The 11,690-nt window shown below is 44.6% G+C and overlaps 1 pseudogene; it reads left to right on the forward strand.

The window, feature by feature from the left end:
* The first annotated feature begins 2,733 nt into the window (after positions 1–2,733).
* LOC122696786 lies at positions 2,734–3,698 on the forward strand (annotated as a pseudogene).
* Positions 3,699–11,690: the final 7,992 nt, after the last annotated feature.

Here is an 11,690-nt window from a genome sequence, read left to right on the forward strand (position 1 = left end):
TGTGGGTGCTGGACAGACAGAGTGGACATGGACAGCAGTCTGTCTAGTGCTGGACAGACAGCAGTAGACCATGCCATTCTACAGTCTACAGATGGAATTCAGAAAGGAAAAAGCCAGAGTGTATATCATAACCACACCTGACTGTCTCCCTGGTGATCAAGCCAATTCTGCAGTCCCTCTTCCTCCACTTCTCAATGATCAGGCAAGAAAAGAGGAAATACCCAGGGGCCATACACAGAAAGAGTCCCTCCCAGATCTATCTCCTACCCAGAGGACCAAAGGTGAGTCTAGGCATGCAGAAACACAGAACAGGCAGCCCCAGCAGGACAAACATGAGACTCTTCAGTTCAGAGAGTTGAATTGTCTTGAAGGGACTGGGCTGGTTCAGAGAGCTACCTTCTAAGGGTGACCTTGAGGATGGGTAGGCTTTGAATAAGAGGCAGGTAACATGGGCAGATGCGAATAATGCTATGAGCAGAGACTTGGAAGGGACCCCTCTGTGGTGTGCAGATCCCTCTATAGGATGACACCCCATAGTATACTCTGGATGACACCCTCTTAGGCTACACTGGGAAGTTGATCCCCCCGATCCCTTGAGACAAAAGCCTAAAGTTTCCTCTGAGGAAGTATCTAGACAATAACACCCATCAGTACCGACCTAGAGGTAGAGTTGTTATTGTCTAGTTGCTAAGTTGTGTCTGACTCTTTTGCAACCCCTTGGCCTGTAGCCTGCCAGGCTTCTCTGTCCATGAGATTTTCTAGGCAAGAATACTGGAGTGGGTTGCCATTTCCTTCTCCCAGGCATCTTCCCAACCCCGGAATTGAACCTATGTCTCCTTAGTTGGCAGGCAGATTCTTTATCACTGAGCCACCAGGGAAGCCTTATAGGCAGAAACTGGGAGCTATAAAACCTGAAGAACATCAGTGGGGTTTACAGGGCCTGCAGATGAGTTGGTGGGGCAAAAACCTACCTTGTCTAAGTGTGGACCAAGAAGGGTGATGAGAACATCACAGGAGGAGGATGGGGAGGGGTAGGAGGGGAGAGAAAGGCTTAGCGTGAGAAGGAAGGTGGCTTGTTCTTTAGGACTGAGTGCAAGTCCATCCAGAGAACCCAGGGTCACACTTTGAGGAGTTGGGGAGGGTGTGCATTCCTGCCACTGGGAAGGGGCGCTGTGAGGAGGCTGGAGTTTGTGGGGGGAAGGATAGCCTTGTCTGAGATGGACAGTATCATTCAGAATGGCGAGACCCAGCATGCTCCCCACCCTCAGAGGCTACAACTTAGGGATATAAAAATATTCCACCCCTGTTTTCCTACTTTGATGTGTAAACATGGGGCAATCAAGTTGGAGAGAGGAGAAAGAGAAACCACACTGTGGAGTAATATCCTTTTGCAAAGAAATACATATTTTGGAAAAGGGCTGAAACTTGTGGAAGCTTTAGAAGGGTGTTTTCTTTTCTTATTCTTAAGAACTCAAGGGTTTTGGTGAAATCAGTGTTGTTTTCTCAGGCACCCAAATGAATGAACATAGGCACAGCTTCAGAGAGACAAAGGAAACCATAAAAATAGCTTTCTAATTATTGTCCCCTGTCGCCAAACATGGCTGTCAAAGGCTGGGTGATGCCAACTCCCTTTCCCTAACTGGGGTCCGCTCTGCCTGTCCCCAGCTGTCATTCTCTGGCTCTGCCACTGCTGCTCTGGTTTCGTGTTGCCCTTCGCTTCTCTCTCTTTTTGTCTTTGTTTACTTTCACGAGGAGATGGTTGTTTCTCTTGACCCTCCTCTGCTTTCTTTAGGTTTTGCATTGTTTTCATCTCCTGTTCAGCTGTCTCCATCGGTTCCCTTACCTTTATTCTGCGGGGCTATCGGTGACCTAGTTCCAATGAGGCAGTTGGGTTTTGTCCAGCTGCTTCTTCAAACAGGCCCTCAGAGTTATGTGGCTGCCTTCTCTCCCTGTGAAGGTTTTTAGATTTGTTTTGTTCTTTCTCTCTTCTATTTGTGTTTCTCCAGGCAGGGATATTGGTTGCTTATAAACTTTTCAGGAGCACTTTTCCTTTTAAGATGAGAGACAGGCTTCTGAATTTCTTGGGCTGCATGCTGAGACGCATTATCTGTGAAATTCCTGCTTTGATGACTGGCAGATTTCTGAGCCATAGGGCTGGATTTCCAAACCTGGCCAGCCCCTTGGGTTGTGGTGTCACCCTCTGCTTGTGGCTCTATCTAGACCAGAACCTTCACGAAGCAACCACTTCATTTGTTCAATACTTTGCCCCGTCAAGCAACCATCTTTAAAACTGGTCAAAAAACAACATGAATGATCACAACCTGGAAGAAATAAAATTCTCCATTATACCACAAACAGTTACTCATTGAGTTATTAAAATAAAGCAGTTGTGTGGTACAGATGGAAAACACGTAATGCTCGTCATCCTTATTATTTAATACTAACCCTTTCAATCTTCACTATTCAAAATGTGGTCCCTTGGGGGGTTCTTCCCTGGTGGTCCAGTGGTTAAGACTTGGTGCTTCCACTGCAGGGTGTATGGGTTCTGATCCCTGGTTGGGGAACTAAGATCCTGTGTGTCGTATGGCGCAGTATAAACAAATAAACAAGAAAACTACCTTAAGTATGAAATATACACCTGGGTTTGAAAGACTTGACATCCCCCCCAAGAAAGGTGAAAAAAATGTGGCCCCTGGACTAGCAGCCTCAGCATCCTCTGAAAGCTGGTCAGAAATGCCTATTTCTATATTTAGAAGTCAACTTCAGCAGATGGAGATCCATGACACCTTCCAGGAAATCCAGTTGTGGCTCCTGAGAGTTGAGAACATCTTTGACTTCTCCCAGACCCATTCTGAGCTTTCCAGATGGCATTAGTAGTGAAGAACCCGCTTGCGAATGGAGGAGATGTAAAAGAGATGTGGATTTGATCCCAGGGTTGGGAAGTTCCCCTGGAGCAGGACATGGCAACCCACTCCAGTACTCTTGCCTGGAGAATCCCCTGGACAGAGGTGGGCTACAGTTCATGAGGTCTCAAAGAGTTGGACACGACTGAAGTGACTTAGTAGCAGCAGACCCATTTTAACCTGGCTCTCACCATCTTTAGCTTCCTCATGGTTTCAGTAAAGATAAAAAGGCATTACTCCATTGTGTTACAAAGATTTCTTTGAGACTTGCTGTCAAAGTTAATGATGAAGAGGAGTTAATTCCATGAGGAGGAGACTTCATAAAGCACAATGGTACTGGCTATTCCCTGAATGAGCCTCTGAGGATGGAGCAGGCTATTTTGGACAAACTGCACTGGGATCTCTAAATTGGGACACCGCTGGACTTCTCAGCCCTACTCCACTCCCTGGTGGTCCTGGGCTGGCCCCGCGTACAGGGGTCACCTTGGAAGCATCCTTCTCTCCAGGCCACCTCCCTGACCAGGCAGCTGAAGCCCTGAGTCCCTGGCCACCAGCTGCTGCAGTTCAAGGGCTCCACACTGGCCTCGGTCATCATCACCTTAGAGTTGGACAGGCTCATGCCTGACGCTGTGCTCCTGATCTGATCTGCTCAAGAAGGCGCTTTAGGCATCAAGCATTAGGCAATTGAACCACTATAAGGAATTGGTAAAGCAGCAGTTGACAAGTGTTTAGTTCTCCTCCTGCACAGACAACTTTCTGTTTCACCTGCAAGCCTTGGTGCCCTTTAGAGCTTAATGGCAGTCCCCTCCTTGCCTAGACTTCTCTATATTCTATGCTTTCTGGCTCCCACAACAAGAAAGGAAGAAGGCACTGAAAGAGCAACTGAGAAAACGTCTTAGGTCTTATTGTCATATTTCCTCCAGACCTACTGAATCAGAATCTGCATTCTGTTTGAGAGAATAGCATTGAAACACATATATTACCATATGAAAAATAGATGACCAATGTGCGTGTGATGTGTCATGCAGGGCACCCAGAGCCAGTGCTCTCTGACAATCTGGAGGGATGGAGTGGGGAGGGAGGTGGGGCAGGGAATCAGGATGGAGGGGACACATGTATACCTATGGCCGGTTCATGTTGATGTATGGCAAAAACCATCATAATATTGTAAAGTAATTATCCTCCAATTAAAATAAATAAAATTAAAAGAAAAAATCAAATATAAATTAAAAAGATCCCTAGGTGACTCCTATGCATGTTAAAGTTTGAGAAGTCCTGCTTTTACAACCATTAAAAACTTTAAATGGAGCAAGATACCAAACAAAACTCAATGAGGAAACAGAGAATGGTGGATGACACTTAGAAATGCCCCATTTGTGGCAGCAACAATGAACAATGCATCTATTTTTGTTTCAGCTTGATGGAGCCCTATACCACGATCACTGAATGACAAGTTGGGCTCCTACTAATTCCCAGGCAGCTGATCATCTTTCCTTTCCCATGGAAAGGTCTCTGGAGGCTCTTCTCTGCCCTCAGTCAGAGGCCAACCCTCTGTCCTGGTCTTCTAAGGTCAGTGCTAAGATCCAGCTTCTTTCTTGGCAGCAAAACCAAGGGTGACAGATTCCCAGACCTCTTCCAACATTCATCCAGTTTGCCCATTGGCCATCTACTCCAGGGGCTTCCCAGGTGGTGCAGTGTTATAAAGAATCTGCCTGCCAATGCAGGAGACACAGGAGATGCGGGTTCAATCCCTGGGTTGGGAAGATGCCCTGGAGGAGGAAATGGCAACCCATTCCGGTATTCTTGCCTGGAGAATCCCATGGACAGAGGAACCTGGAGGCCTACAGTCCATGGGACTACAAAGAGTCGGACACGACCGAGCGACTGAGCACACAGCATTGCAGGTATCTACTCCAGAGGTATTTAGGATGACCCTCAACTTCTTTGTGACTTGTTGAGGTGGGTCACCAGGTTCCCCCTGAACCTCCCTCCCCAAAATAGAACATAAAACAGACTTCATCAAGGACATTGTTTTTTGCTTATGGTCAATGCCAACCTGAGGGATCCTACTAGGAACCTGGAAGGAAAATTTGTGTGATTAACGTTCTTCCTTAGTTAGCCATGTCAAAATCTGTCACCGATAGCCTTGTTTCCCCTGCCTCATTTATTTCCTTCCAGGGCCATATGGTGGTGATTATCAATCTTTGGGGAGTTGAAATACCTTGTCATTATTTCTTTGATTCCAAGACGTGCCTCCCTCCAGCAAAAAGGGAAAAAAGATCACAGTATGGCATTTATTTTCAAAATGGAAGCAAATGAAAATTAATTTCACGTTGAAATCAAGAATTCAGGTTGTCTCTTGAAATGGTGACATCCTGACACTGACAAACACACCGTAAAAACTCCAAACTGTGTGAAAGGAAACTGCTGGGGTTCATCATTTATTTCTTCCTCGTAAATTGCAGTTTTATGCTGACAAATTTATTTACTCATTATATACATATTATATTATATATGTTTTATATATATGGCTGTGTCAGGTCTTAGCTGCCGCATGCAGGATCTTTTTTACATAACGTGGGGTTTTTTGTTATGGTGCACGGGCTTAGTTCTCCCTGGGTTGTGGGATCTTAGTTCCCTGACCAGGGGTTGAAGCCGAGTCCCCTGCATTGCAAGGTGCATTCTTAACCACTGGATCACCAGGGAAGTCCTGGGCATTTATTGAATCTCTGACTTACCACTCTTCCTCAGTCCAACCTGTGTCTTGTTCAAAAGGGGCATTAAAAACTGTGATCTTTCTGTACCCTTGCATTTGCCTGTCTTCATCTGCCTTTATTTTTAAGTAATCCTATGTCACAGCCTCCCTTTGCAAAATGGAAAGATACCGATGCAATATGTCCCACCTTCTGCTGCTTCTTTTTCTTCTCCATCATGTTAAAAAGTTTAGCTGTAAAAAACCTAAACAACCTGTGCCCCAGGGAAACTCCTGAGCATGCTGAGCACCAGAAACCTTGTCCCTGGCAGTACTGTTGTCATAGCAGAAGACTGGAAACTCCAGTATTCCTATAAGAGGGTGGACAAAACATCAAGATCTGTTATTCACACCATGGAATATTAGACACTAGTGAAAATGAACAATACAGCTACCTGCAATAACATGGAGAAATCTTAGAGACATGATGTATGTGTTACTAAGTTACTTCAGTTGTGTCTGACTCCTTGTGACCCTACATAATGTGTGACATTACACAAACAGAGACATAGGGTCACCCTGTCACCCAGTCACCTGCCAGCCTCCTCTGTCCATGGGCTTCTCCAGGCAAGAAACTGGAGTGAGTTACCATGCCCTACTCCAGGGGCTCTTCCCCAGCCAGGGATCAAACCCACATCTCTTACATCTCCTGCATTGGCAGGAGGGTTCTTTATTGCTAGTGCAACCTGGGAAGCCCTAGAGACGTGATAATGAATGAGAAAAGCAGATTGCAGAGTACTGTATATCATACATAAAAATACATATAATTTATAATTATATATATATATATATATTTCTTTTTTATACAGCAACTCAAAGACTAAGAGAACCCCAAGTATAACGTAAACCATATGTTGCTTGGGGGTCATATGGACATCTCTAGAGCTGACCCCTGTCCTGTTATCCTCTCCCCCCTGGGCACATGGGAGCATCCCCTTGCAGTGGAATCAGCCCACGTGACTAGTTCTGTCAATGGACTATGAGTCACAGAGGCTTTGCTTGCAGCTGAAGTAATTCTGGGGGAGCCTCCTGTTTTGATGGAGTCCTGCAGAATAAGGCATCCTGGATTGTGGAGGACATGGGACACTTGTTCTGGAAATCCAGCTGCACCTGCAGTGGATTTTGCTTGACCCAGAGACAAACTGTGGCGGACGTGTTAAGTAGCTGAGGTGTTAGCCTGCTTCATGACTGCAATGGGACATGGCCTGTCCTGGCTGGTGCAAATGCACACAAGAGCTGTGAGAAAGGCGAGGATGATGATCAACCCACAGTTGAGGATGTGGCTGCTCCTGGGGGAAGGCAAGTGGATAGGGGACAGGAAAGAACACAGGGAGATGAAAGAGGGAAGGGGATGTTTTGGTTCTTAAGCCGGGTGATGGGTTTTTAGGTGTTCATTTTATTAATATTTTTTAAATTTTTGTTTTTTGAAAGAGAATGGACTTGTGGACACAGTAGGGGAAGGAGAGGGGGGATGAATTGAGAGAGTAGGCATTGAAACATATACGTTACCGTGTGTAAAATAGCTAGCTAGTGGGAAGTTGTTGTATAAGGAGCACAGCCTGGTACTCTGTGACAACCTAGAAAAGTGGGAGAGGTGGTGGGCGGGAGGCAAGTTCAAGAGGGAAGGGACATATGTATCAGTTCAGGTCAGTTCAGTCGCTCAGTCGTGTCCGACTCTTTGCGACCCCATGAATCGCAGCACGCCAGGCCTCCCTGTTCATCACCAGCTCCCAGAGATTACTCAAACTCATGCCCATCGAGTCGGTGATGCCATCCAGCCATCTCATCCTCTGTTGTCCCCTTCTCCTCCTGCCCCCAGTCCCTCCCAGCATCAGGGTCTTTTCCAATGAGTCAACTCTTCGCATGAGGTGGCCAAAGTATTGGAGTTTCAGCTTCAGCATCAGTCCTTCCAATGAACACCCAGGACTGATCTCCCTTTAGGATGGACTGGTTGGATCTCCTTGCAGTCCAAGGGACTCTCAAGAGTCTTTTCCAACACCACAGCTCAAAAGCATCAATTTTTTGGTGCTCAGTTTTCTTCACAGTCCAACTCTCACATCCATACATGACCACTGCAAAAACCATAGCCTTGACTAGACCGACCTTTGTTGGCAAAGTAATGTCTCTGCTTTTTAATATGCTGTCTAGGTTGGTCATAACTTTCCTTCCAAGAAGTAAGCGTCTTATAATTTCATGGCTGCAGTCACCATCTGCAGTGATTTTGGAGCCCCCAAAAATAAAGTCTGACACTGTTTCCACTGTTTCCCCATCTATTTCCCATGAGATGATGGGACCAGATGCCATGATCTTAGTTTTCTGAATGTTGAACTTTAAGTCAACTTTTTCACTCTCCTCTTTCACTTTCATCATGAGGCTTTTTAGTTCCTCTTCACTTTCTGCCATAAGGGTGGTGTCATCTGCATATCTGAGGTTATTGATATTTCTCCCGGCAATCTTGATTCCAGCTTGTGCTTCTTCCAGCCCAGCATTTCTCATGATGTACTCTGCATATAAGTTAAATAAACAGGGTGACAACATACAGCCTTGATGTTCTCCTTTTCCTATTTGGAACCAGTCTGTTGTTCCATGTCCAGTTCTAACTGTTGCTTCCTGACCTGCATACAGGTTTCTCAAGAGGCAGGTCAGGTGGTCTGGTATGCCCATCTCTTTCAGAATTTTCCACAGTTTATTGTGATCCACATGGCTAGTTCACACTGTTGTATGGCAGAAACCAACATAAAATTGTAAAACAATTATCTTCCAATTAAAAAAATTTTTTTTAATTCAAAAATATTAAAATTAGTTTTTATTGGAGTATAGTTGTTTTGCAATGTTATGTTAGTTTCTACTGTACAGTAGAGTGAATCTGCTAACATATGTCCCCTCTTTTTTGGATTTCCTCCCCATTTGGGTCTCCACAGTTCCCTGAGCTGTATAGTAGGTTCTCACTAGTTATCTGCTTTATACATAGTATTGAGGGTATTTATGTCGACCCCAATCTCCAAATTCATCCTCCCCCTCCCCCCTTGGTGTCCATACATTTGTTCTTTACGTCTGTGTCTCTATTTGTTTTGCAAATAAGATCATCTATACTGTAGATGGGGAAACAGTGGAAACAGTGTCAGACTTTATTTTTGGGGGCTCCAAAATCACTGCAGATGGTGACTGCAGCCATGAAATTATAAGACGCTTACTCCTTGGAAGGAAAGTTATGACCAACCTAGACAGCATATTAAAAAGCAGAGACATTACTTTGCCAACAAAAGTCAGTCTAGTCAAGGCTATGGTTTTTGCAGTGGTCATGTATGGATGTGAGAGTTGGACTGTGAAGAAAACTGAGCACCAAAAAATTGATGCTTTTGAGCTGTGGTGTTGGAAAAGACTCTTGAGAGTCCCTTGGACTGCAAGGAGATCCAACCAGTCCATCCTAAAGGGAGATCAGTCCTGGGTGTTCATTGGAAGGACTGATGCTGAAGCTGAAACTCCAATACTTTGGCCACCTCATGCGAAGAGTTGACTCATTGGAAAAGACCCTGATGCTGGGAGGGACTGGGGGCAGGAGGAGAAGGGGACGACAGAGGGTGAGATGGCTGGATGGCATCACTGACTCGATGGACATGAGTTTGAGTAAACTCTGGGAGTTGGTGATGGACAGGGAGGCCTGGCGTGCTGCGATTCATGGTGTCGCAAAGAGTCAGACATGACTAAGCGGCTGAACTGAACTGATACTGTAGGTGTTCATTTTATAATTAGGCTTTATAATTGATACATGTCAATATAAGTGCCAAATATCACACAATAGGAAACATTTTAAATAGTTTTAAAATTGAGCAGCATGAAAGAATCTCTGTGGCAGATAAATGGGGATTCACTGTACAATTCTCTCCACTTTGCTGTAAACTTGAATATTGTCATAATTAAGTGTTGGCTGAAATCCCTAAATGGCTAACAGTTACATTAAGAACTTACAAAAAAATCTTACCTATAATTCAACTACCCCAACACAGCAACTGTTTTGACTTTTTAAAGCCCTTTATCTCTGTGAATACAATGTTATCATAGTTGTGGTCACTATGTATTCATAGTATTTTATGGCTTGCTTTCTTCATTTAGCATTTTATTATCAACATTTCTCTAGCACTCATGCTGTGTTTGGAGAGTGCATTCATGTTTGTGGAATTCCTTCTGTTCCATGCAAATGTGGGTATCCCATAAACCTCGGTTAGACTCCAGAAGCCAGACACCTTTTAACTTGATGGTAAGAGTTGTCAGAGGTCTAACATACTGAGCTCCTTCTAAACTTTCCTCTGAAGGTGCTGTGTCTGTCTGCCACTACTGTTCTCTTCAGATAAAGGGTAGCTTTTGTGTTAAGAGATACAAGTTAACTATTTACAAAATAGATACAGGCTCACAGACTTAGAGAAGGAATGTATGGTTCTTGGGGGCCGGGTGGGGGGGAATGAGGTAAAGGGATAATTAGAGAGTTTGGAATGAATGTGTACACACTGCTATATTTAAAGTGGATAACCAACAAGGATCTACTGTATAACACAGGGAATTCTACTCAATGTTATGTGGCAGTCTGGATGGGAAGGGAGTTTCGTGGAGAATGGGCATATGTATATGTATGGCTGAGTCCCTTTACTATCGACCTGAAAACTTACAATGTTGTTAATCGCCTATACTCCAGTGTAAAATAAAAAGTTAAACAAAACAAACAAACAAAGAGACATACCAGGCAAGTAATAAGTTAATCACTCAGTCATGTTCGACTCTTTGTGATCCTGTGGACTGTAGCCTGTCAGGCTCCTCTGTTCATGGGATTCTCCAGGCAAGAATACTGGAGTAGGTTGCCATTTCCTTCTCCAGGGGATCTTCCCTACCCAGCGATTGAACCCAGGTCTCCTGCATTGCAGGCAAATGCTTCACCAACTGAGCCACTGGGGAAACCCTGGGTAAGTAATAGCCTCCCTTCCAATCATTGTTGCATGCCCACTATGTGCTTGCCTGAAGAATTTGGTACCTTTCCTTCTCGACTTTTCTCCTTTAGTTTCTCTGCTAGTTCTATCTCATCACCATCTCAAAAACAGCCTTGAATTAAAATCTCCACAGGTATAAGCTAACAGCCTGCTCAAAAAACCCGCATGTGTTTGAAAGCATACATCGTTTCTCTTTTCCAGGTTGTAAAAATTATGCATGCTCTTGGCAGGTATTTTAGGAAATGAAATGAAATCCACCTATCTCTCTACCACCTCAAGCTAGACTGCTGCTAATATTTTAGTCTTTTCAAAAAATGTACTTTTTTTTTTTTTTAAACAGCGTCTGTGCCTGAAGACAAAGTGTTAAAAACCAAACCATTCCGCTTGTTCGGTCTCTGCCCTGTGCCCACATATCCACAGCCCAGATGAAATTAACACCAGTGCCATGTGGACCATCACTTTTTATCCACATGGTAGCTGTAACAAGAAGTCTTCCCAGTCATCATTAAGATATGATTTAATATGTCGTCAAGTATATAAAAGTCTCCTCCACTTAGAATAGCAAACAGCTGTTCACCATCTCCAGTGAGCCTGGAGCCAGAGGAGGGAGACTGAGCGATTGGCCTTCTGGGCCACTTCTGGTCTTCTGGCCCTTCACTGGGAGGGCGGGTGGTTCCTGGAGGGTCCTGGCTGAAACCGTGAGCTGTGCATTTACCTGGGGCTTGGGCATTTTGGCTTGGAACTACAGAGCAGTTGCTTCTTTTTCTCTCTCTGTCTCTGACTTTTCATGACAGCATGGTTGATAATTTACAATGGAAAGGTCTGGGATTGTCTAGTTCTTTGTAGGTTTTTAAAAGTAGTCTGTGTTCTCCTCTGAAGGGCATAGTGCAATTTAAAATATGTATGTGTGTGTGTGTGTGTGTGTGTATATATATATATATTTGACTGCACCAGGTCTTAGTTGTGGTATGCATGATCTTTAGTTGAGGCATTCATGCTCCTAGTTGCAGCATGTGGGATCTAGTTCCCTGACCAGGGATCGAACCTGCATCCCCT

The sequence above is a fragment of the Cervus elaphus genome, chromosome 7 (assembly GCF_910594005.1).
Source record: "Cervus elaphus chromosome 7, mCerEla1.1, whole genome shotgun sequence".
Classification (NCBI taxonomy): Eukaryota; Metazoa; Chordata; class Mammalia; order Artiodactyla; family Cervidae; genus Cervus; species Cervus elaphus.